This window comes from Mytilus galloprovincialis, chromosome 10 (genome assembly GCF_965363235.1).
Source record: "Mytilus galloprovincialis chromosome 10, xbMytGall1.hap1.1, whole genome shotgun sequence".
Taxonomy (NCBI): Eukaryota; Metazoa; Mollusca; class Bivalvia; order Mytilida; family Mytilidae; genus Mytilus; species Mytilus galloprovincialis.
Genome location: NC_134847.1, coordinates 15,987,626 through 16,014,011, shown reverse-complemented (window position 1 = coordinate 16,014,011; position 26,386 = coordinate 15,987,626). Strand labels below are relative to the sequence as shown.

At 32.2% G+C, this 26,386-nt stretch overlaps 1 protein-coding gene across 1 annotated transcript in view; it reads right to left on the bottom strand.

The window, feature by feature from the left end:
- The window catches only part of LOC143049917 (uncharacterized), a 56,996-nt gene that overhangs the window by 18,717 nt on the left and 11,893 nt on the right, over positions 1–26,386 (bottom strand). The window lies entirely within an intron of this gene.

Sequence of the window (26,386 nt, the reverse complement as noted above, 5' to 3'; positions counted from 1 at the left end):
TAATTATCTTAACCATCGAAGCAAATAACAGTTTAGACACGAGTTTCTTCTGCTTTTAATTCATTTTATCTTTCTGAATTCTATGCAATTGTAATAAGGGAAACAAAAACAGCTTCGTTTATTATTTTTGACCTTTGATATGAAATTCCCAGTTTTGATATTTAGACTTGAATTCTCTGTGTTTTATAATTAATTTTATTTTATAATTTTCGTTCTTTTTATTTGAGTGATTATAGAATTTCGACTTTTGAAATTAATATTGCTTTGTTATATCTTCATTTAACATAAATGCATATTTGGTTATAACTTTCATAAAACGAATTCAAAAGAAGAGTGATAAATAAAAAATGAATACAATTTAGCAATGACATATCATATGTCAGTTATTATTGACAAATATGGAGATGTAAAGTACAAGACTCAAAACCTTAACGACAAAAACAATAGTAAAACAGTTAGAGGTACACACAGCCTTCAACAGACATATGGTGGTCAACATACGGCCTTGACATCCCGCTTGACATAGGCAACTAAAATATTTATTGTTCAACATACAGCCTTCAACAATAAAGAACTAACACATTTAGTGTCCAGCATATGATTACTATAGACAGTCAGAAGAGACATTTCGAGGTCAACATACGGCTTTCAACAATAGACAGCTAAAACATTTAGTAGTCAGCATACGACATAAACAATAGACAGCCAAAAGAAACGTATTGATTTCAAAAAATGGCTTTCAACAATAGACAACTAAAAAATTAAGTAGTCAACATTCGGTTTACACAATAGACAGCCAAAAAAGACATTATAGAGGTTAACATAAGGTCTTAACAAAAGACAACTAAACATTTAGTGGTCAACATACGGCCTTCAAAAATAGACACCTACTTATTTCACCAAATAAGGAACAAATCTGATAAACCCGCAACCTATTTCACTAGGTATGGAACAAATCTCACAAACCCGGTACCTAATTCACCAGGTGAGGGACAAATCTCACAAACCAAGAACTAATTTCACCAGGTTAGGAACAAATCTCACAAACCAAGAACTTATTTCACTAGGAAAGGAACACATTTCACCAACTCGGTACTTATTTCACCAGGTAATGTGTGCCATTTATTTCATAGAGATGAAACAAACTATAAAGTCAGGAGCCTGTAATTCAGTGGATGTTGTTTGTTATGTGTTATAAATTTGTTTTTCGTTCATTTTTTGTATATAGGTTAAACCGTTACTTTTCTCGTATGAATTGTTTTACATTGTCATTTCAGAGCCTTTTATAGCTGATTATGTAGTATTGGCTTTGTTCATTGTTGAAGGTCGTACAGTGACCTATAGTTCTTAATTTCTGTGTCATTTTGGTCTCTTGTGGAGAGTTGTCTCATTGGCAACCATACCACATCTTCTTTTTATATAAATATAAATAATCTATGAAATAAGTTCTCCAAGAACTTATTCCCTGTGATATTAGTTTCATTAGAACTTTTTCTCACAGGAACGAATTTTGGCTCTCATGGTATCACCGAATGTGTAGTCACCACGAACAACGTGACGATTGCCACAACATGACTATTGAAATAGGATCTTCTTATTGTTCTGAAGCATGGTATATAACCCGAGTTATAGATTGGGTTCATGTTGATCAGTCTTTCGTTTCTTATGCATAATGTTTCATTTCTGTTTCGGAATGGACCCAAAGTGAAATGCAAAATGGTACATAATCCTGATATTGAAACAAGTTAAAAAATATTTAGCACGAGCTTTGAATACATTTTAAAAATCAAAACCTGCTATGCGCACAATACTGGAGCGTTTTCGAACACAAAGCTTTAGAATATGATATATGCAATATTTTTTTCCTTCATCAGAGGACTATTTTTTCGTCTTTATAATATAAACAAGATCCTTAAAAGTTTAATCATGTTGATAAAACGTTTGTATACAATATAGATAAGAACAATAATAAAAAATGAACAAGAATCTATGAAAAAATATCCACAAATGAATTAGGTATGAGGGTGATTAACACTTCGTCTTAGGTGATATTTCCCCCCTCGTGTATTACTCTACCCTTACTCCTTTATCCAAAGGCAGTTTGTTTATACTACAGATTTTGAAGTACATCTAATTTGACATTTTTCGTTTGTGTTATTAAACAGACGTATGGTTCTAACGTTTAAATGAAGACTAATATAAAAAAGAAGATGTGATATGATTGCCAATGAGACAACTGTCCACAAGAGACCAAAATGACACAGACATTAACAACTATAGGTCACCGTACGGCCTTCAACAATGAGCAAAGCCCATACCGCATAGTTAGCTCATTATGTGTAATGAATTTTATATATGCACGTTCACAATGTCGATAAAGCAAAATTTTGGAACACCAAGTAATTGTTTCTTTTGATACAAAATAATTTATAAAATATTATGATAGTTCTATATGATTCTAACTAAATTATACAATTAAGAGTAAACGCAGGATTCTCAGCAGCATATATGATCTCAACATGTTACAATGAAAATACGATGCAATTTTGTTTAAAAACTCGATTAAGGTGTCAGATTGCATGGAACTCCAAATGCAACACATCACTGAATCCAAGGTAAATCACTATTACAGTCAGTGTCCTGGTACAGGTTCGTTTTCATCAAGAACAGTCGTCGCCGTTTATACTGATGGTCATTTGAATCGTCAGCTGTAAACAAAAATAATCATTCCATTCAATAAAAAGAAAATTGCAGTATGTAGCTGAATGGTTTGTGGACCCGTCGAGTCTTTCTGTCATTCAAGTTAAGACGATTTTCAATTGGAACATGATGAAATGAACGAGTTGGTAATGACAATGAGTTGATACTGATTGTTTGTATGCGTCCCTGCATTATCCTGATAACAATTAAAACCGTTGTTTATTAAGAGGATCATGAATGGTCGTTTTACTCCCCTTACAATAACGTCGCGTAGTAAGTTAACAATCAGTCCATAATGACGATGGAAGTGTTTAACGATCTTGACTGGCTTTTCATCCCTCGCACGGTCGGCTCGGTGCCCGAATGCGTTTGGTGAGTTTTTAAATATTTTCTGCGGTAGGTCAGGAGCAGGTAAGGACGCAATTTTTGGTAGGCCATCATCTTGGTTTTTTTGAGTTATTTTTGTTTTGTTTTGTTTTTTTACTATTTTGATGTTTGTCTACTTCTCAACGGCTGCTTTCAGTGCCAGATTGGTCAGCTTGGCAGTCCGCTAACCACGATTATAGAGTTCTGGTAGATGAGTCTCGGACGTAGTATTAAAGATGAAAGGAAGCATTATCAGATACAAATTCGTGACACAGTGAAATGAAGGTCCATAATCTAAAACCTAGGATACAGCCCTAGCAGGTCAGTCGGCATAACACTCCCCATCCACAATGGAGTTTGGAGTGCACGTTGACACGGGAATTTACGTGTTTATGAGGTCTTATTCATTATTTACCGGCGATTAATCTTTTGAATTTCTTGATTTCTACACGGGTTATCTCCCATGAAAATGACGTCACAGACACAAGTTAACATAATGGCAACGTTCATGTTGTACAGAAAGCCCATTGAGTAACGAGGAAACAAGGCTTTGGACATTGATTTAGTTCTGATGATGTATCTTATAAACGGTCCTTTTACGGGCTATCAATATTTGTCAAAAATATTCTACCTGTGTTGAACATACGAGGAATTCAAAGACACACATTTACTTTCAAAAGTTTAAAAAACTTGTGTTTTTGTTTTTAGCTAAGGTAGTGCTTTTTCAATGGTTCATAATCCCTCCCACTGTAAGTTTTGTATAATAATTGTGGTCCCTTAGAAGCAATGAATATCCAACCCTAAAAAAATCATTTAATTTCGGTTCCGTCCTCAGTGAAATAACCTTTTCGTGTTGACTATTTTGAATCTTTTCCTTTTCAACGGGCCATAATTGTATAATATATCTACGTTGATATTTGTTGCACAGTCGTTATATAAATGTGTTGGTAAAAATAACCATAGGGTATTTAGGGAATGACTGCAATACTTTGTCTGTCTATGAAGAAATAACATAAAAAAATGTAGTGCATACTAAATAACGCGCGTAGTATGTTATTTTAAAGTGTGCACCGCATGTTTAATGTTATTTCGAATAGACAGAAAAATATTACAGTCCATCATTATAACTTAATTTTCCTATTCTAATCCAAAGTAAATAATGAAAAAGCATTGATGACGTCGCGGTTGCATGAACAAATTATGTCTTTGAGCTGATAAAAACAACACTGCCAGCCAATCAGAAGACACGTTACATCCAAAATCTAATTATTTGAAAATAAAACACACTTATTCTGAAACCAGTTGTTGACGTTATTCGTATATCTTTTGATGGTACGATACTAAACCCCTAACAGGTGTAATTGTGCCTGCTTTTCATATGCTGAAGACTTACATTTTTATGCCCCATTTATAGGCGTTATTTTTTCTGGTCTGAGCGTCCGTTGTACCGTTCGTTCGTCCGTTCGTTCTTCCGTCCGTTCGTCCGTCCGTCTGTCCCGCTTAAGGTTAAATTGTTTGGTCGAGGTAGTTTTTGATGAAGTTGCAGTCTAATCAACTTGAAACTTAGTAAACATGTTCCTATAATATGATCTTTCTAATTTTAATGCCAAATTAGAGATTTTATCCCATTATCACGGTCCACTGAACATAGAAAATGATAGTGCGGATGGGCCATCCGTGTACTTGGGACACATTCTTGTTAATTTAGGTATCGATCTGGCATGTCAGCAACTGCTGATAATCTATGTTAATCTATGTTAATCATTATTATTTGCTTAATTTCCTCTGTTACCGCTATTACAGACATTGACTTCAGAGTTATTTTAAACGGCGTGTTATTGTGTGTTTGTTTATTCTACATTGTCAAGAAGTATGTGAAAGAGTTGCGAACTTACATTGCATGTTTAACCCCGCCGCTTGTTTGCACCTGAACCAATTCATGAACGTCTGTAATATTCTTTTTTTAACTTACGTAAATTTATATGTTTCGAGGTTGAGTGTGACGTCCATTAACATTGAACTAGTATTCATGTTGTATGGGGCCAGTTGAAGCCCGTCTGCAGTTACAGGATTTTATCGCAGTGTTGAAGAACCGTTGGTGGCCTTGAGCTGTTATCTGTTCTATAATCGGTTTGATGCTGCTTTGATAATTCTCCTTTTCCATTCTTAATTTCACCAACATCCATTGTAATAAATTGAAATCAATGAATGCTTATTTTTTATCAAAAATATTGCACAGTTTTACCATTACTTTGTCAATTAACATGATTAGTGATTTTATCCTAATTTAGAGTATTTTTTCGAAATTTGATTGGATGATATTGTCCTAATAAATTTCAGTACAACTTTTTTTACGTCAATTGGAATTATATCCCTTATTCCATTGACCGTGTAAAAAAATATAATTTAGAGTTGCTTTATAGTCCTATGATTTTTTAATTTTTTACAGTTTTAGATTAAATATTTAAAATATGTTTGGTTGATATTGTCCAAATATTGAATTTGAATATAATAATATGTAATATAACAAAAATCAGGATACATTTCGTAATATTGTGTTCAATTGTCCTAACACGTAATTTATCGGGTCAATAAAATTCATATCGTGTTTGGCTTCGCCTCACCCGATAGGAATTTTATTGACCCGATAAATTTCCGTATTAGGAAAATTGCAGACTGTGCAACTTATATTATCATGATTATATGTTTATAGTGATTAAATTTACATTTGAAAATGCCTGTACTAAGTCAGGAATATGACAGTTCTTGTCCATTCGTTTTTGATGTGTTTTTTCATTTGATTTTGCCATGTGATTAGGGACTTTCGGAATTGATTTTCCTCTGATTTCAGTATTTTTGTGATTTTACTTTCTACAATTTGTACATAAATGAAGATTTTGGAATTTATAAAATGATTCGCGTTAATATTTCGTTCATCCCTCAATTAGTTGATGCAAGTCAGAGAATCATGACTATAAAAAACAATTAAGACTGCAAATAAGGAAACAAGGTATATTTGGAAAAAAAATATCTATTTGCCATATATCACAGGACGCAATAATGAATATCTATATGTATATATGTCTGACAGCATGCCGTTTCATTACGACTTGTAAATCATTATACATACAACTAAGAAGGTTAATGAGCCGAATTTTATAAATAGAACGAATATTCCAATCTAGCAAATTACAGAGATTTTATCATATATTTAGGTTGTTCTTATTTAACGTTCTTAAAGTTTTTTCTCTGAATAAAAACATCATTTCTTTGACAATATTTAATTGATCACTTTGATTGTCTTCTAGGTTGAGTTTTCAGCAGATAATAGGGAAGTCTGACTTGGTGATCATCAGTTTAATAGCGAGTTTTGAACAATGGTATTAATGTGCGAAAGGTGTAAAAGTAAAGATTTCCTTTAATATGAATACTATTATGATGTTATATTTGTTATTCTCGTCGGATTTTGTCTAATGCTTAGTTTGTTTCTGTGTGTGTTACATTTGAATGTTGTGTCGTCATTCTCCTCTTATATTTAATGCGTTTCCCTCGATTTTGGTTTGTAACCCAGATTTGTTTTTTTTCTATCTATTTATGAGTTTTGAACATCGGTATATTATACTACTGTTGCCTTTATTTGAAAAACGATTTCTTAAAACGAACCAAACTCTCTTGTTGAGTACTTCAACTTACAAAAATCATGTAAATGCACAGACTTTTTTTTTTATCATAGCGAATATACCGGTATATGATAATAAAAATATGTTTCAGTTCACAACTGCGATATTTTTACTTTGAAAATACTTGTATACAAATTGTTTCATAATTTTTTGAAATAGGTTATCCATTTGTTAAAGGATTATTTTTTAAATAAACAAAACACACCTTAAATGATTTTTTGACTCCAAAAAGCTACGATCACATTCATGAAGCGTGCGCATATACTTTCAAAACGCATTGTTTGCTCACCCTAAAGACATGATTATTACCTATAGTTCTGATTTGATTGGTTTAAATTTTTGTGTTTTAACCCAACTTTTTAGCACCGCTTTTTGAATTTTTATTGGTGGATGAACCCGAGGTGCTTTGACAAAAGCACTGCCCTTCCATAGAAAAAAACTGACAATCCTAGTCCATTTAGATTGGAGTCGAGTGCAACCATTGGAGCAGGGTTTGAACTTACAAACCTCAGTTTCAACTGGCTAGTGATTACTTAAAGTTCTATGCATCAGATATTCATCTGATTTAGACTCTCTTTGATATATGATTTTCATTTTTGTCGAGGTCAACAATGTGATTTGACTAACTTGAACAAAACACGAAGGCCATCAATAGGTCTTCAACACAGCGATAAATCCCGCACCCGGAAGTGGGCTTCAGCTGGCCCCTAAACAAATGTTAATGAATAATAGAGTTAAACTTATCAATGCATATGTATATTAGAGCCATGTTGACAATATATCAAAGGCTTGTACAATATGTACAGGATAAATGTACCATTTATATCACAATTATCTTAACATGTATGAAAGGAGCTTATTTTTCTTGATAGATAAATAGTTACTTTTATTAAAGATATTCATTTGAAAGATAGTTTTATGCAAAAATATGAGGAGTAAGAGTTTACAATAAAAAAGGTTACAGTTGTGTATCTTACAGTCAGGTGTTAGACATCAAAGAACATCAATGTGTTATACGGTCACGTGTACAACATCAATACATCTTCAAAACAGTGTTCAACATCAACAGTCATCTGTTCAACATACACGTATGAGACATGTGTTTCCTACAGTCACGTGTACAAAAATTTAACTGTATCAGGTGTATATTGTCTATGTATCCTGCAGTCACATGTAAATTATTTATATATCCAACACTCATGTCTACAATATCAATGTTTTTTCAACAGCGAAGCGTTCTAAATCACTGTTAACACTTTCAATGTATTCATAATTTAATAAATTTAATATCAACACAACAATGGTAAATCAGCAAATTTGCAGAAGGAAAGTTTTGTTCTTTTATCGCTGGGATTCGAAGTCATGCTAAATTGGATAGTCAGATAACAACGCATTCACTCTGTCCATCGCGATAACCACCTTGGCCACTAACATTGATTGATTAATGAAATACATTTTCATATGAACTCGATATTCTTCAATGTCTGCAATATACCTTTAATTTCAGTCTATTCATTTATACACTAAAAGATAAACAACGCCGTTCAGTATACCATCCGTTGAGCCAGTAAATATTGTTGCATATCTTACACCAATTGGAGGTTCTTAAATCGATATCCATAGACCTTCTACTGAATTCCCGCCAAATTGAATTATATGTATAAGTACATACAGTGATAATTTGAGAGCAAGACGTCTGGCGTTGATAGCTGACTGTTGTCCAAAAGACGTATTAATTGTATTTGTCTGTCTTTTAATATAGCACCACATTATCAGGTACAATGTCGTTATGACAACGAATGACAGAAATATACTGAGGAAATTTTTTAGGAAATGGAAGGTCAGGAATCCGCGCTCTTCTTTCAATGAACAACTAAAGAATGAAAATCAAACCATAAAAGACGATGCATGATTGTAAAAAAATCGCATGAAAAATAAAATAATGCAGACACTTTAACTGTTAGAAATGATAATATGTATGAATGTCTAGCTAGTCTAAAGCTTACAGCTGCTATCAAGACTTTTTTTCAAAAGTGTCTATCAAACATATTAAATGTTGAAGTCAATAAAAGTTTTAATTTTTATGAAGGAAAATAGTGACCACATACAGGTAATTATTATTTGCCTTGAAGCATATTTCATTGAGACATGATATCGTCTGTGATGATTCTTCGAACATGTCGAAAGAATGACCTATCGTTCTGAAGGACAACAACTTTATATAGGTCAATTTTCTTCTTATATGTTCTTTATTTTGTATTGTCAATGTCTGATTACTAGAACTATAAGACATTGTAAATTAAACTTACTATACTTGGTTTGGTGCAATCTGTCCAAAACATGCAGCTGTTGTCAGCATAATCAAAGGGAATCCAAAAACAGGACACAATAAAAATAAATCCCACTTTCCAAGTAACATATGACGATTTCTTATTACAAGGTTAAAAGCATAAACAGCCATTGCCGTGCTAAAGATTATTTGTGAAAATGCAAACTCCAGTACTAATACTCCGTAAATTGAGCATGCTAATTCGTTAAATTTCATATCATTCCTAAAATGTTGATGAATACCAAATACTGTTTGAGCTGCATACAACAAGAGATCCCATATAACCGTATATAGGCTGAACCTATCGATGATTTTCCATTTAAAAAGATTTCCTGTTTTTGACCTTATTAGGAAAGTTAAGACAATTGAGGACACGACGATGCTGGTAAATGTTATAACAATAATCGTTACACCAACAACATTTGGTATTGCGTTCCAATTACCTCGACTCGTAGAGGTGTTGTGTAAAGTGTCATTAATAAATTGTTTCATCATTTTCGAAGCAACTCAAAATTGATATGTTGACTTGCTTTTATCTTGAAATATTTTCAGATAAGCGGTGGTCTGTTTTCATAACACTATGCGCTATAAACTGCGCAGCAGCCAGTCATTTAAATGAGAGTTTGTTTGTACATGCTGCTTGGTAAATTACGTTTCGTACAAGTTGGTAAGCTTTGACATATGAACATAGCTTAAAACAACGACCACTGGGTGTTTATTAAAGATGTTGTATATTTTACCTGACAAAAAGGTGTAATATATGTCAATCAATCGTTTCATTTTTGTTTCTAAATCGGCTTATATCTCATTAAAATGAAATATTTTAGAAGGATATTATATCATTATATATTCTATGTATAAATCGAATATCTGTTGGTTTCATGAAGTCAAAACCGCAACTTACTCATTAGAAGCCTTTTATTCAGTTTGTGAATTAATTGCACCAGTTTACACATCAATAACATCTACAAAAATATCTTTCATTCTATAAAATAGTTTATAAAGGCATTTTAAAAATCTTATAAAAGCCTTGTAATTTTTTCAAATTTTTATAAAAAGAGAAATTTGTTATTAATAAAAGTCTGACAACCAAGAAAGAATCATTACCCACCAAATTCTTAATTGTTTTCATATAAACAACAAGAACAGGGACCTATCATATTTTTGTCACTTTATTTCAAATCTCTATCATGGTCTGGTATGTCGTCATCTAACTCAATTCTCCTTTCAATAAACTTATTTATTATTGTTCCGATATTTTTGTCATGTCATTAAGGATGCCATTTGTTTTAAATTAATATCGATTCATTCATATGGTCTACACAAGGATAATAAACAACTTAAATTACAACCAGTTTTTGGTATGATACGAGTTATGTTCGATTCTTATAATTTGGGAAAGTATGATAATTAACCACTAACGTTAGGTGTGTGGTTCATTTTAATATCATGAAGACATAATCCTTCGATCAGTCTAAAACAAGCATGTCAGTTACTATAAAGTATCCTTTGTTAATTTATGTTGATCATTGCCATTTTCCTTAGCTTATTATGTTTGATAAGACCGTACTTTGTGGTTTGCTGTGTGTTTCGTGATTCCACATTGGCAGAGTGGTTTAAAGGAGGATTTAAATTTCACAAAACATCTTTAACCGCAAATATGTTTGTGCCAGCCGGGAAACCGTAGTCTTTGATCGTGTCATGTGGTGTTGTTTTTGTATTTGGGTTTATTTGTATATTTTAGAGTTTAGTATGGTGTTGATTTCGCTGATATAATATATATATATTTTCGAATTCAGCCTCTGGTTCTTTGTTTTCCTGCTGCTGCGTTGATTACCCATTGATGGCATCGCATTCAAAATTATCACCATCTGGAAGTATAATTGAAATAAACCTACTAATTAAATAGAAATTATGTGCCGAAAATAAGTAAATAAAGTAAATATTTTTATCACTTCAATCTGCTTACCCTTCCGGAGCACCTGAGACACCAAGGTTTCAGTGGGGTTGGTGTTGCTTAGTATTTTATGTTGTGTCTTGTGTACTATAGTTGGTTTGTTTATCTTTTCCTTTTTTATCAATGGCGTTGTCAGTTTATTTTCGATCTATGAGTTTGAATTTTCCTCTGGTATCGATATCTCGCCCCTCTTTTATACCTATGTTATATATGTTTTGAGTCATGCAGTTCTTTAATTGTTTCGGTTTGTATTTGTACACTTTTGGCTGTGATAATTCCTGCTGTAGGTAAATGTATATCTTCCAAAATATGATCTTGGTGTATGAAATCTTCTCTTTGTGTTTCATTGATACATATGACTTGGCTCTGCACTTTTTTTCTGATAATGTTTGTATTCATGTTTTTCATTTTTGCTAATGTGCTTTGTTTGTATGCCTTTTTTGCTTTTATATTACATGTTTTGTTTTATATTTTATTATGATTATAACCCAATATTCGCTGCTATATCCCTATTTTTGATATTTTACTTAATATGTCAGTTTGTTTTGTTCACACATCGTTGTCAATATAATATCCTCGGAGTTTAGTCCTTTTTGTTATTTCACTTTTTATAACCATAACTATTTGAGGATAAGACTGTTATTTTGTCGATATGGATGAACTAGTTTTTTTACATGTTTAAACTATGACTACTACAACTGACTTTGTGTCGTTAGACCTCACCATTACAAAAGAGTTAAATTCATATTCCGTATGTTCTTCTAAATTGCACCTATTTTGACAGTTTTTTCACCTACGTTTTATTATGATCAAAAAATAAATGTCCTTAATGTGTTTATTTTGTAGCCCTATCCTTCTTTATTGTATAGGTACACCAATTTAATTTAAAATCCATATTGAGTCATAAAAAATGGGTTTGAATCAACCTCCAAACTATCCATGATTCTGTAATGAGGAGTACCCAAATTGCATCCATGCTTATATTCACATCGTCAAAAGTCTAATAACCGAGCTTTTGTTTAATTTCTTCAAATATTTTGAACAATTGGATATTAGTCCATGCTTACTCTTCATATTTTACGAAATGGAAACTTATAATATATTGTATTTGCTAATTTTAAAGCGATGACGTTTTAATGACGTCGCATGATGACGTTTTCGTACATTTTGCTTTTTCAGTAAACAGTCCATCTGTTGATAAATACTGTGAACGTTTTGTGTATATCTAAATATGTTTACCTATGTTGAAAGACGTGCATAGTATCAAATCATACAAATACAAATTGTTTAGTCTCTAGGAAATCTTGTAAGATTTCCGTTGCTATTTTTTCTAAATAGGTGCAATTTGGGTACTCGGTGCAATTCGGGTACCCTTACGTTATGTATCTTTTCGTTTAGTTTCACATCGACCAAATGAAAATAAACCATTTGAGTTTTTAAATAACAAATTATATATATGAAACCAACAAAGAAAATTTGACAATGGGAACATCTCATGTCAGTTCTTTTGCCTATATCGTCAACACTGAGATGTATAAACTCTCGTATCAATAAACATGCATCCCGTCATTGTGTAATTGTACTATGGTAAATTTGTGTATTCTTTCCTTTAATTTTTACTTATATGTTGGTCTGTATGCCATTTTATGCTTCTTTGTTACATGTGTGTATGTTTGTTTTTTTTAGTGATTAGGTATGTAGCACAATGTTGACTGCTGTATTATTAACATTTGTACCTATAATGTCTGTTTGTTTTGTTCACGCATCGTTGTCAATATAATGGAATTTGGTGCGACTGTAATACAAGTGAGAGGTTAAGCTAGCTATAAAACCATGTTCAATCCACCATTTTCTACATAAGAAAATGCCTGTACCAAGTCAGGAATATGACAGTTATCCATTCGTTTGACATGTTTGAGATTTTGATTTTGCCATTTGACGTTTTGAATTTTCCTTGGAGTTCAGTGTTTTTGTGATTTTACTTTAAAAAAACCAATAAAATTTATAATCTTTATGTTCATACCACCCTTTAATAAGGGTAAATAACAAATGTTCCGAGCAACCTTTTTTTTCTTCCGTTCCATACAAATTCTAACATAATATCATGTGTTTCCTGTAATATGTATTTTTTGGGGATCCTTTTCATTAAAATGTCATGTCCAATAACTGATTGCGTTTTATTTATATTTTATTTAATATCATTAATACACATAAACTCATACCTTTTTTTACAACACAGTCACGTCTATATAACCAATATTAGTTCTACGAACATCAATACATAATACAGTTATTCATTTTATATAAATTTTCACTCTTACTGATAACACAAAATACATTCATTTGTTATTGTATGTACACTTAATTTCCTCTCAATTATTGTCAAAATAAAACATTTTCATTGATATTGACAATCACGTTTGTCCTTATCTGTGTATGTTACATTGAATTATTATTAGCTCGTAAATTCTTCATTATCATTTGTATTTTACTGGAATCCTCTTTTCAAACTAGAATGTTGGTTTTTACCTATTTCACACCATGATATCTACGCATATTAATGAGTTTATTCTGGTGGCTTTTTGTTTCGATTTCTCGAAAGAACTCTATCGTTCGTACAGTTCACCCCTTAAAACAATTAATTTACAATTGTAATATGAAATTTAATGTCATATAGATACATATAGTCAGAAAACCTGATAAAAGTACTCAAAACATTGATTATTAAATCCCTATCGAATATGTATATCTCCCAGTAAAGAATGGTAGATTAAACATGGTTTTATAGCTATCTAAAACGCTCATTTGTGTGACAACAATCCGGTGAAAGAGCAGAACCAATGGGTCTTCAACACAGCGAGAATATCCCGCACACAGAGGCGGGTTTCAGCTAGTCCCTAAACAAAATGTGTACTAATTCAGGGAAAATGAACGTCAAACAAATCAAATACTAGTAATCAAGTTAAATAAAAGCTTCAGTGGTGAACAAGTCATAAATCGTTTGAGCAAAACCAAATCCGGATCACAAACTAAAACCGAGGTAAACGCATCAACTATAAGAGGAAAACAACGGAACAACTGAAACACTGAACTGCAACAAAACAAACGCCATCATACATGGAAAAGGACTATTTGATGGCAACTGCCATATTTCTGACTTGGTACGGGACATCTTAAGAAAAATGGTGCGTTGAGCATGGTTAAATTGCTAGCCAAACCTCCCGCTTATATGGCAATGTTAAAAAATTACTCGAAAAAGGCAACATTACGCGAAAGGAATACAGTACAAATAACCGCAAGAACAAACAAAACAAAGAAATACATAAATCAATATATAATTATGCTTCTTAACAAGTTAATTCATGTTTTTTTTCGCTGAACTATTACATAAGTGTCAAATTAAAGCCCTCCAATTTCTAAAATATGATATATCAACCTGGTTTGGTCATCCATCATGGAAACAGGTAAAACTTAAATTAAATCTTTTTTTTTTGCATTGCATGGGGAAAATATCAACATGAATGCAACATGTTTATTATCACGTATTCATAGTTTTTGATTGGTTTTGGTCAAAGCCCTTCGTATTTGCAAAGTTTTTTCTTGTTTCGAAGTATCAAATAAATGATTTTAATAACTGGTGTTTACTTGTATAAAAATCAAAACAGTATCCCTTTAAATACTATTCAAACAAGAATGAGTGTGCCTGTATGACAAAATGGCTATTAATTACCACAATTTGTGAATTAAACATAAAATGCAAAAGGGCAATATATTAGTGGCTAAATATATGCACCTTAATGGATAAACAAAATCTTACGACACCTGCAATATATCATTGAATTCGACAATCACAAGAACAACATCACTTTACATAACAGTAACGTTTCCAACATTGGAATACAAAACCATGACAATAACATTATTTTATGATTTAACTTTGGTTCGTCGCCCTAATTTTTATGTCTCTGTTCATGTTTTTCATTTGCGCGCTGTAAGAAATACCAAACCGTTCATTATACCTCCGGTTGCGCCAATGAATATTGTTGCATATTTGTCATTCATTGGATAACAAAAGCTTACGACACCTGCAATATTTCACTGAATTCGACAATCACAAGAACAAAATCACTATACATTACAATATTTATGTCTCTGTTAATGTTTTTCATTTGCGCGCTGTTAGAAACACCAAACCGTTCATTATACCTCCGGTTGCGCCTATGAATATTGTTGCATATCTGACATTCATTGGTGGTTCTTCAATCGAAATCCATAATCCCTCGACTGCATTTCCGCCGAACTGAATAACATGTACTAGCACAAACAGTGACAGCTTCAAAGCAAGACGTCTCGAGTTGACCGCTGATTGTTGCCCAAAGGATCTATTCATCATTTTTGTCTGTCTTTTAATAAAACACCACATGATCAAGTACAGGACTATGATGATGACGAATGAAATAAGAATACCAAGACATATTTGTATAAAGTGAAAGGTTAAGAATCCACGTTCTTCTTTTAATGAACAGCTGAAAAATGAAACGGTTATAATTAGTAATTATTTTAAGGGTTTCAGTAGACACAGTTTATTTATCGTACTTAACTTTACCAAAGGAAGCTAACAAAAGTCTAATTTTTTTTAGAAAATAGCCAAACGACAAACGGCAACAAACCAAATCATTTTCGTTTCCGATTTACACCTGAGGAAAATAAAAACTTGCAGATAACTTTATCATATAATAGGCAGAGTTTATCTTTAGAAAAGTATATAAAAAAACCTAACAATAGACATTACTTAGATTCATATAATGCTATTGGCCTGGTTCGAAAAATATATCGATGTTCGATTTTAGATCATTTCTTGAAAGAAAGACTTTATCGGAAGTAATTCAACCGCTTATAAACTTTGTAGCAAACTTTGAACGTTCTCTTTCGTTTCAGAAAGATCTTCTGTATGAGGCTTACATTTAATTATTCATTCACTATTATGTTATTAAATGATAAATGAATAGTTGTAAATGGTTAAATATTTGAATCTCACATGTAAGTATATAGTACACGGTTATTTTCATTTCATTAATAACTTGTAGTAATTTTGATTTTTAATTAATTCCTTCTATCACAGAAAAGTAGTGCCAATGCAAACAATAGAAAAACAAAATTAAAACCGAAAGATGTAGATTCAAAATATATAATCGAGCGTAAAATTTCTCTTTTTTAAAAAACAAAATACAGTAAACCTGGATAAACCGAACCCTGATAATACCGAATTTCAGTTTAAACCTAACAATTTTCAAAGTCCAACAAAATGTCCCTATCAGTTAACATTAATCTAACCTGAAAAAAACCGAACCCTGTCAACACCGAATTCCGAACGCTTTTTTGAGGCTCGTAAGTAAATTTATCTTTAAAAATTACCTGTCAAAATCGATCAATAGCAATTAAAACAAAAAGGCATTTTAATTATTTGCATGATTTAATTAAACAAATACAGATGACATAATATCCCCGAGGGTATTTGAGGTTAAATTAACGAGTGAGTTGTTATAACAAACTAATAAGCATGTTTGTGTCTATTTATAAAGTGATTTGTTTTGTAAAGAAACGTTAAACTGGTCAGCTACCCCATCGCCGATAATGACAAGAAAGGAAATTTCCCTCAGATCAATGAAATGCACGTTACTCAAATAATTACAGCCACAAAATCGTAACTGTCATAATGATTCTGAAGCTAAACTGTTTAATTAAATTATAGTTTTAAAGCATGTCACTGGATAAAGAAGTCGCGCAACACAACAAGGTCAATGGCTTTCGATTTCCGGATTCCCTATTTGATTCGGATGCTCTCGAAGATTTCCGTTAGCTATTTAGCAACAATAAAGTCCGAGAATAAACTGGACCCCTGCTGTTGTTTCACTCTCATCGTGTAACGAAGCATCAATCAGCAGCGGGTGGCCAGTTTTAGTCCGAGAACTTGTGTATACAATGATAATCTCGATTCAACTACGGAATCGTCATTTGAAAGTTACTGGGAATCTGAATTGGTCAGTGAAATAATGGATGAGAAAATTACTATAAAAAGCAAAATCGCTCCACGTCGGACATCTCAAAGCGACAAGCGTGAATGACGGAGTGGCGTTTGATTTATAAACAAAAATGAAACAATACGTCTATCTTCATCTACTTATATTTTACATTTACGTCTAAATCAACACAAACATAAATTGTCGTCTGTTGTGTCAACTATTATCCCTTGTCAGTAAATGCCCAAATTATTTGGGTGTCGACTTCCGTTTACCTCTACAATCCGAACACCTGTGAAAACCGAACAAAACGCAGAGTCCCGTGGGTGTTCGGTTTGGACAGGTTTCACTGTAGAAGCAATAAACTTGTAGACATAATAAACCGTTTAATTGACTTTTTGTTTATACTTGATTCATTAAAAATTCAAAATGGCGCACAATTTGAATAGAGAATGATACATGTGATAGTACTTTTCTGATAACAAAACAATGTTTTTAACATTTTACATTTGTATAATCAATTCACTTATTTACAAAGTAGAACAGATTTCCATAAAAAGAACTACGTATACTACTTACTAGACTGGGTTTGGTGAAAACTTGTCAAAGTATGCTGCAACTGTGAACTCGGTTAGTGTTGCTCCAATTGCGGGTAAGATGATAAAACTATCCCATTTTCCTAAATTCAAATTCTGATTTCTCACCACAAGGCTGAAAGCATAAACAGCCATCGCAGAGCAAAGAATAACTTGCGCAACTGCAAACTCAAGTATTAAAATTCCATAAATCGAGCATGCCAAATCGTTTATGCGGGTAGATTTTCCAAATCGTTGATGAATACCATATGATGTTTGGGTGGTATAAAGGAAGAGATCAAGAAGTACTGTGTATAAGCTGAATCTATCGATGACTTTCCATGTGAAGAAATTTCCCGTTTTTGACCTGATCAGGTAGAAAATAACAACTAAGGATACACAGATGCTGCAAAATGTTATTAAAATGATGGGTATACCAACTGATAGCGGTAATATCCCGAAGTTATCTGATGGTCTTGAAGTTGTGATGTTTACTGTGACATTTTTAGGTAGTTCCGTCATTTCTCCAAGCAACACAAAAATGTATCTATCGAACGTTTCCCTATCATTAGATATCAGAAATTCCGTAATAATTTACATTTATATGTGAAAGTGTGATAAACATATAATTACATTACATGCGTGCTGCATTATGAAACGTTAATTTGATTGGCTAACAACAATCTCGAGTCAATCTGATATTAACAATAATTTTTAAATGAAATATAAATTCATGACGACACAAGCCTCCATAATAAATGGCACAGGTTAATTAAAAAAAAACTTGATAGGAATCGTGTTTTAATAATCCTGGCAAAAAAGTAATTATAAGTATTATTTATGAAGCCTCTTTTAGTAATATATTAATCCGCGATTCATACAAAAGGTACTTCGGCCAATGATTTACTCTAAAAAAATATACAAAAGAAGCATTAAATTCCTAAATTAATTAATAATCACTCAAGTGTTTGAAAAGTGTAAAAAATCTTTCATCAGATGAACCTGAAGTTTTGGGCTATATTGACCCTTCCCGGACCTACTCCTTAGGTAATATGTAGTTGTAGTCCTTATTTATCTTATGAATTTATTGTCATTCTCAGTCATATGTGTAATTGGTATAATTAATGATATTAATATTACACTCTACTTTAGTAGATTCAATAAGTTAATGTGAAAGATTTAGACTGATTTAAAGTCATGAAAGACGTTCAAATTCAAGCTTAAATATTTAAAATCTATCAAATATACCATACTACGTCACTTATCACATGGTTTTTGGCAAAAATGAAAGTGGCAGCATCCGTGTTCATCCTCAACCTTTAAATATGTTATCATCAAACATAACTTACATTTAAATATTAAGAATGACATAAATGCGGCCACTTCAATTTAAGACGGAAACAGTCTAAAATTAGGTTCAATGCTTAAATTGTGAAGATTTCAGTAATGTATTTGGCACAACTTTTTGAAATTTTGGGTCCTCACTGCTTTTCAAATTTGTACTTGTTTGGCTTTATAACTATTTTTATCTGAGCATCACTGATGAGTTTTATGTAGACGAAACGCGCGACTGACGCATTAAATTATAATTCTGGTACCTTTGGTAACTATAAGCATGAGTAAATGATGCTAGTACCCGATACATGTGCATTGTATTGTCAAAAACAGCCCATGTTTAGCTAACAGAAGTATTCTACTTTCCAATAAATAGTTAAATGATTACATTTTAACAGTTTTATTAAATCTGCTGTATTTTTGGGCCAAAAAGAGGTCTTACTGAACCTACCCCTTTTTCGAAAAAAAAATTACCTAAGTTATTAAGTTCTTTCACATTGTGAACTGATCATAACTGTACAAGTTAAAATATGGATAAATATTGTCCATAATATTTCTTTATATATTGTTTTCTTGCATCACTATATCAATAAACTCATCATAGATACCAGGATTAAGTTTTGTATTTACGCCAGACGCGCGTTTCGTCTACGAAAGACTCATCAGTGTCGCTCGAATCCAAAAAAAAGTTAAAAAGACCAAATAAATAAAATAAAAATAAAAAATGTTAAAATAACATGGTATTCATCTTGTACAATATTGCCGTTGTACATAGTACATAATCTATTTCTCTATTTACATTGGACATCAATATGCCTGTCTCTATATATTGAGGCTATGGACAGATAAGATATTTACATTTATCTTACCTCCTATAGATTTATAGAGATATGATTGGTTAAAGAACTACACGTGGTCACTATGTATATTTTTCTTTTGGGTGTCTTAAAGAATATAGAGTTAGTTACCATAAGGGGTTAGTAAGGAGTAACTTCTCTTTCAAAACAAAAAAGATCGCACAACCCTTCATAACAACAAAACGGTGTTGAAGAAAAATCTGAAAGGATCTAACAGACAAAGAAATTGGTTGAACTAAATTCTTAACTCATAATTTTAAAAGCTAACAAGTTATTATTGTTGGCATGAGTTACTTCCCTTTCAAAAACAAAATACGAAATCTGGAAGGTTTCAACAGACGAAGAAATTGATACATAAAATTAACAATTGACATAAAGCTAAACAGGTGTTATTTTGGGCATTTCTTTTCTGTATATACTAATGGAAGTAGGATCTTAATACTAAGTATTGAAGACTTAATCACTAGTCAAAATACAAGATAGTCGGCAAGATAACTCGTTCCACGGTGTGCTTGTGAAATACAAATTCGCACTCACCCAATATGGAATTTACTGACCCCATATATATCGTATTAGGTCACTAACACACCATGTAACTAATATTATATGTTATATCCCTAGCCTGTCTGCTTTTTAGGACTGCCGCAGACCAGACCTTTTCACAGGACAGGTGGCTTGACCAGACCAGAGTAGTTAGTATACAGGTCTGCTTGATCGGACCAGACAGACTTCTAGACAGGTCTGTTTGACCAGACCAGACATGTGAACAGGTCTATTTGACCAGACCAGATCTATGGACAGGTATGCTTGACCAGACCAGACCTGTGGACAGGTCTGCTTGACCAGACTAGACCTGTGGACAGATCTGCTTGACTATACCAAACCTGTGGACTGGTTTGTTTAACCGGACCAGACCAAACCAGGCTTGCGGACAAGATTGTTATCTAACAGAGCAGTCATGTCAGTTATTGTGATTGTCAAGAGCAGACCTGTTCACAGGACAGTCCTATCAGTCATTGGGTTTGTCAAGAGCAGACCTGTTCTGGTTTGACTTTTGATAGCAGACCTGGTGATAAGTTAACTTGTGTGTAGGACTGCTTGTGGCAAAGTTAACTTCAGTTCTGGCCATGGAACTGTCCTGAAGTAAACTTTTCGCGTAATCTTTAAACAGTCCTCGGACCAAGTCTTCTTTTTAAGTTAACACAAATTCTGTCATAGGACCTGTCACAGCAGTCATAAAACCGGTCCTAAGTTAATTTTAACAAGTCATAAAGTCTGCTTATTAAGTTAAGTAGCTGTACAGGTTAGGACTGCACCCATCTGTACCTCCTATGCGATTCAAGGAATATGATTTGTTCAAAGCATGGAGACCGTGTATATTCGATATTAGGTTAATAAGGAATCGGGACTTATTTCAATACACAGTTAGTAGTCGAGTTACGACTTTGGCACTATTTGATTATTTAAATTATTGAAAGTTCTGTTTCATATAGTTATTTTTGAGCCAGTCCCAAGTCAGGATCCTCTGGCCTTTGTTAGTCTTGTATTATTTTTATTTTTAGTTTCTTGTGTACAATTTGGAGTTTAGTATGGCGTTAATTATTACTGAACCAGTATATATTTGTTTAGAGGCCAGCTGAAGGACGCCTCCGGGTGCGGGAACTTTGAACATTGAAGACCTGTTGGTGACCTTCTGCTGTTGTCTTTTCTATTGTCGGGTTGTTGTCTCTTTGACACATTCCCAATTTCCATTCTCAATTTTATATCAATTTACTAAATGTCTGCTAGGAAGCACTAAATATAGCTGCCTATCTTTTGGAATTTCTCTATCGGGCTATATGTATTTTAAAAACTCTTATTCTTGTTTTGTAATTTTTTTCCCGATTTATCCTAGGTTGTGACTTAAATATTAAGAAAGATTTCGTTACATAATAAAGATTGGCGCTGACGATTGATGTTTTATACTATACAAACAACAATTTTACCTTACATACTGGTTATTTAGCATATGCTGATACGTGAAATATAAGACAACGTTAAAAATATTTTACTTTTTTTATTTCTAAATAATCCCTTAACTCTTTTAAACAAAATATTGCATGCCCGATGTTCTTTCTGAAATGTATTGAATTCGCCTTTTTTTTTAAAAAAGAGGGACGAAAGATACCAAAGGGACGGTCATCCTCATAAAACAAACTGGCAACGCCATGGCTAAAAATGAAAAAGACAAACAAACAACAGCACACATGACACAACATAGATATAGAATAAACAACACGAACCCCACCAAAAAACTAGGGGTGATCTCATGTGCTCCGGAAGGGTAAGCAGATCCTGCTCCACATGTGGCACCCGTCGTGTATTAGAAGTTTTAATGTAAAGATTTAAGTGTTTCTTGCGTTTTAAACACGGATCTGTTTGATTATGAGTTTTTATTGGTTTCGCCATTAATTTGATCAACCTTCAAGGTTGTTTACAACATGTTTTATTAATTCATAGATCTCATGTGTTTTCATATAAATTAGTTAATATTTTAATCTTTAATTCTGAAACATTTATCTGAGTAACTTTTCCTCCCAATTACAATTACATCTTCAACTTTCAAAGAATGATTAATATTCTTATCTTCCGAACTTTTTATCATCATATGCAATAATATATTGTTCGTATATACATGTTACATTGAATTTGTGACGTCTTAAATTACAAAGAGTGGCAATAATTAGTCTTTCGACAACTAATTACAAGATAGTCACGATCCTTGTAAATATTTACTAGTTTATAATTGCAATCGGGTTTAATTTAGATATAAATAAACGGCAAAATAAATTCTGGTATTCCATAATAAATACAATACATTGGGTCTTTTTTTCATTTTTGAAGCTTTAGGTGAATAATCTGTTTGTCCCCGCCTACTTTTGTTTTAGTGCGCACTCTTTCTCTTATATTTTGTAAACTAAAATAGGCTTCTGTACGTTTTAAGAGTCACGACTGATTTAACTTTTTGTTTGTTTGAAAAAGTTAACAACTATTTTTTTCCATTATATTTTTTTTTAAAACGGTCAGATACTTAGTTGGTGGAGTAAATTTTACATATTTCACGTTAAACATTTACTCTTAACCTCTAAACACAAGAATGATTCTTTCGCAAGTCGAAGTAATCATTGACATCAATAACCAGAAAACATAGTCGTAATATCACTGCTCTACGATGGCTACATTAACACAAGAAAGGATAAAAAAAAACGTTAAAAAAAACCCGTCTAATAATCATTCGGAATTAGCTCGGGATTTACTTATTTCGATATCATTAAGATATTTGCTGACAGGCTTTTCCTCACCATTCTCACAGAGAACATTATTCACAATCCACGAGACGTGAAACGTTTTTATCGTAAAAAGTAAAAGCAAACAGTTAAGGCCCTCGCGAACACTTGTAGGGACTGAATTATCACATTTAGAAATTGAAAATGAGGGCCGGTTGAAAAAACTGGAAATCTGTTTGAAAGTCTTTTATTACTCATATTACATGTTAAGAAATAAAGTATGATATGAAGCATTTTTAAAATTGGCAATTGGGCAGATCTAGTAATGTAAAAGTAAAAAAAAAAAAAAAGAACTCCAAGGAAAACTCAAAATGGAGAGTCCCTTAAAAAATGGCAAAATCAAACGAATGGAAAACAACTGTCATATTCTTAGCTTGACTTGGTACATGCATTTTCTTTTATAGAAAATGGTGGTTCTAACCTTGTTTTGAAGCTAACTAAGCCTCACTAGTATGACAGTCGCATACAATTCCATTATATTGACAACAATGTGTGAACAAAACAAACAGACACAATAGGTAAAAGTATCAAAAGAAGGGGTACAGTAGTCAACATTGTGTTATAATCTAATCACTTCAAACATAATCAAAACAAACTAATATGTCAATGAACATGATGAACAATAATGAGATTTTCAAAAAAAAACATTAACACAATGTCTGAATAGCTTCATCATTAAATTTTATTCACGATTTTTAAACATGTCATCAAAATAAAACCAAACCTTCATTCAGTACAATGCATATATGTAATTTTCAAAATTCAATATTTTCTGTGTCATAACTAACCTTGTTAACATAATCGTTAAATGTTGTCTTCAAAATTCAATCATCATCCAAAATTATATACCTATATGGAGTTATTTCCTTTCAGAACGACAGGTCATTCTTTCTCAGAATCAACCCGGACGATACCATGTTTCAATGAAATATGCTCAAAGGCATAAAATAATGACCTGTGTGAGGTCATTATTTTCCTTGATAAAAATGCAATCTATAATTTACTTCAAAATTTTATTCGTCTGATAGTTTTTTGTTGCCGATTTAGAAATTTATATTTTAAAGTTCAATCAATGATAGATGTAAAAGAAACCTTCATTGCCCGCATTTTAATTTTAGAAACAAATAACGCGTGAAGTTTTGTTAATTTATCGCTACAATAAAGAAATATTATCATATATGTGAGATGAATTTTAATATAGACTTTCATAAATAAAACGCCAGATTTAACATATTCGTGTGTTAGATTTTGAAAATCTTATTGAGTCACACTGAATAGGTTGGTTGATTTTTGGTTGCTTGCTTAACGTCCAGTGGCAAATATTTCATGCGATAAACGCTGAATAGGAAATCATACTGTGACCTACATGTATTTATATTCGTCTTTGTGTCAGTTTTTAACTTTTTTTAATTTATGTATACCATTTACTCTATCAAATGATCAACTAATAAGATAATCTTATATTCTATTGAATAACATTAACGTAACTCAGAAAAGGGTCGGGTGCGGAGGGTATATAATTATATCCTGATTATCTGTTAATAAAATGTATTGCTATTCAAAAGACAATCTTTCTGAATTTTTCCTTCGATTAAATTAAAATTGTTAAAAAAATAACCACTTTTCCGCGATAGAAATGACATTACAAATAGAAAAAAAAAGATACCCCTCCCCCTTTTCCATAAACTGTGGTACAATAAATTACTTACAATGCGTCTTGTATTTGTCATACACCGTTATCGGATGGTAACACTACATTTGTGTCTTACTTCATGCAGTTACAGTAATTTTTATTGTGTATGAATAATATTTTATAAAAGGTTTATATCTAGATTAATTAGCGAGTTTCATTTCACATTCTAAATGAGACGTAGGGCGTATTAAAACCTGAACGCATTAGGAAGAAATATCCCATCTTGTGTTGTCGGTAATATAGGATACTAAATTTTGAAAATCTTTATAAAAAATAATATTTTTTGACGGTATATAAGTCAGATAATACATATTTTAAGGTTTTTCTTGTCGTAGAACACCCCTCGGGGTGTCAGGATTGCTCAAAGAAAGACCTTCCTACAGTCGGTCTTTCATTTGATCAATCCTGACACCCCTCGGTGTGTTCTATGACAAGAAAAACCTTAAAATATTTATTCTCTATAACCTAAAACAAAACTCTTTGGAACTAAAATCAAGATTCTGTCGTAGTAAAATCTGCAATTTCAAGCTTATATAATATTATAATTATAGCTATTTTGTTTATTTGGTTCAAATAAAGTGACAGTCATATCATGTCTAGAACTACCTCATCACGACTATTATTGGAAAAAATAAAACAAATAGGACTTTAATTGCATTATAGGTCGCATTACATCGGTTCCAGGAAGTTACGTAGTATAAAAACATGTACTTCTGATAAGCATGATAAGAGCAACAGGGTATAACCTCTAGTTTCAAATTCATCTTTTTTTTCGTCAAAAAAATATTTCAAAAAGGGCATGAAAGGGTTTACAGTGAATACTAGTAATTGAGCTTTCGTATGGTACCAAATTTACCCAAATATTTTACTTTAGATCATGCTTATTCAAAGTATTTTTTTCTTTTCCTACATTTTTTTTAAATTCCTAGTTTTAACAAATATAATGTCTGTTAGTAAATATACGTGATATACTTACTACATTTATATAGACTCACGAGACTTGTTAGGGAACTTTACACCCTTTTTTTTATTGATTTTGTATTTACATTGTGTGGTAGAACAAATTTATTCGTTCAGTGTATATTCACTTGTTTATGTTAATATGTCTTTTGATTGAGTTATGCCATTTTATTTGATATTTAATCATGTTTATAATGTGTCTTTCTATGCTGTGATGTTACACTATTGTTTCATGTAATATAAGGGTGAAGATTTGTACCTACTAAAACGTTTATAATAAACGTTTATTATTGGTTTAAATTAACCAACTGCATTTGTTTGCACCTGTCCAACGTCAGGAACCTGATGTTCAGTGGTTGTCGTTTATCGTTTATTTGTGATTCATATAAAAGTGTTTCTCGATACTCGTTTTTTATAGATTAAGTTGGTTTTTATGTTTGAATGGGTTTACACTAGTCAGTTTGGTGCTCTTTGTAGCTGGATGTTCGGTGTGAGCCAAATCGTTGTGTTGAATGCCGTACTTTTACCTATAACGGTTTACTTTTACAAATTGTGACTTGGATTTAGAGCTGTCTCATTGGCACTCAT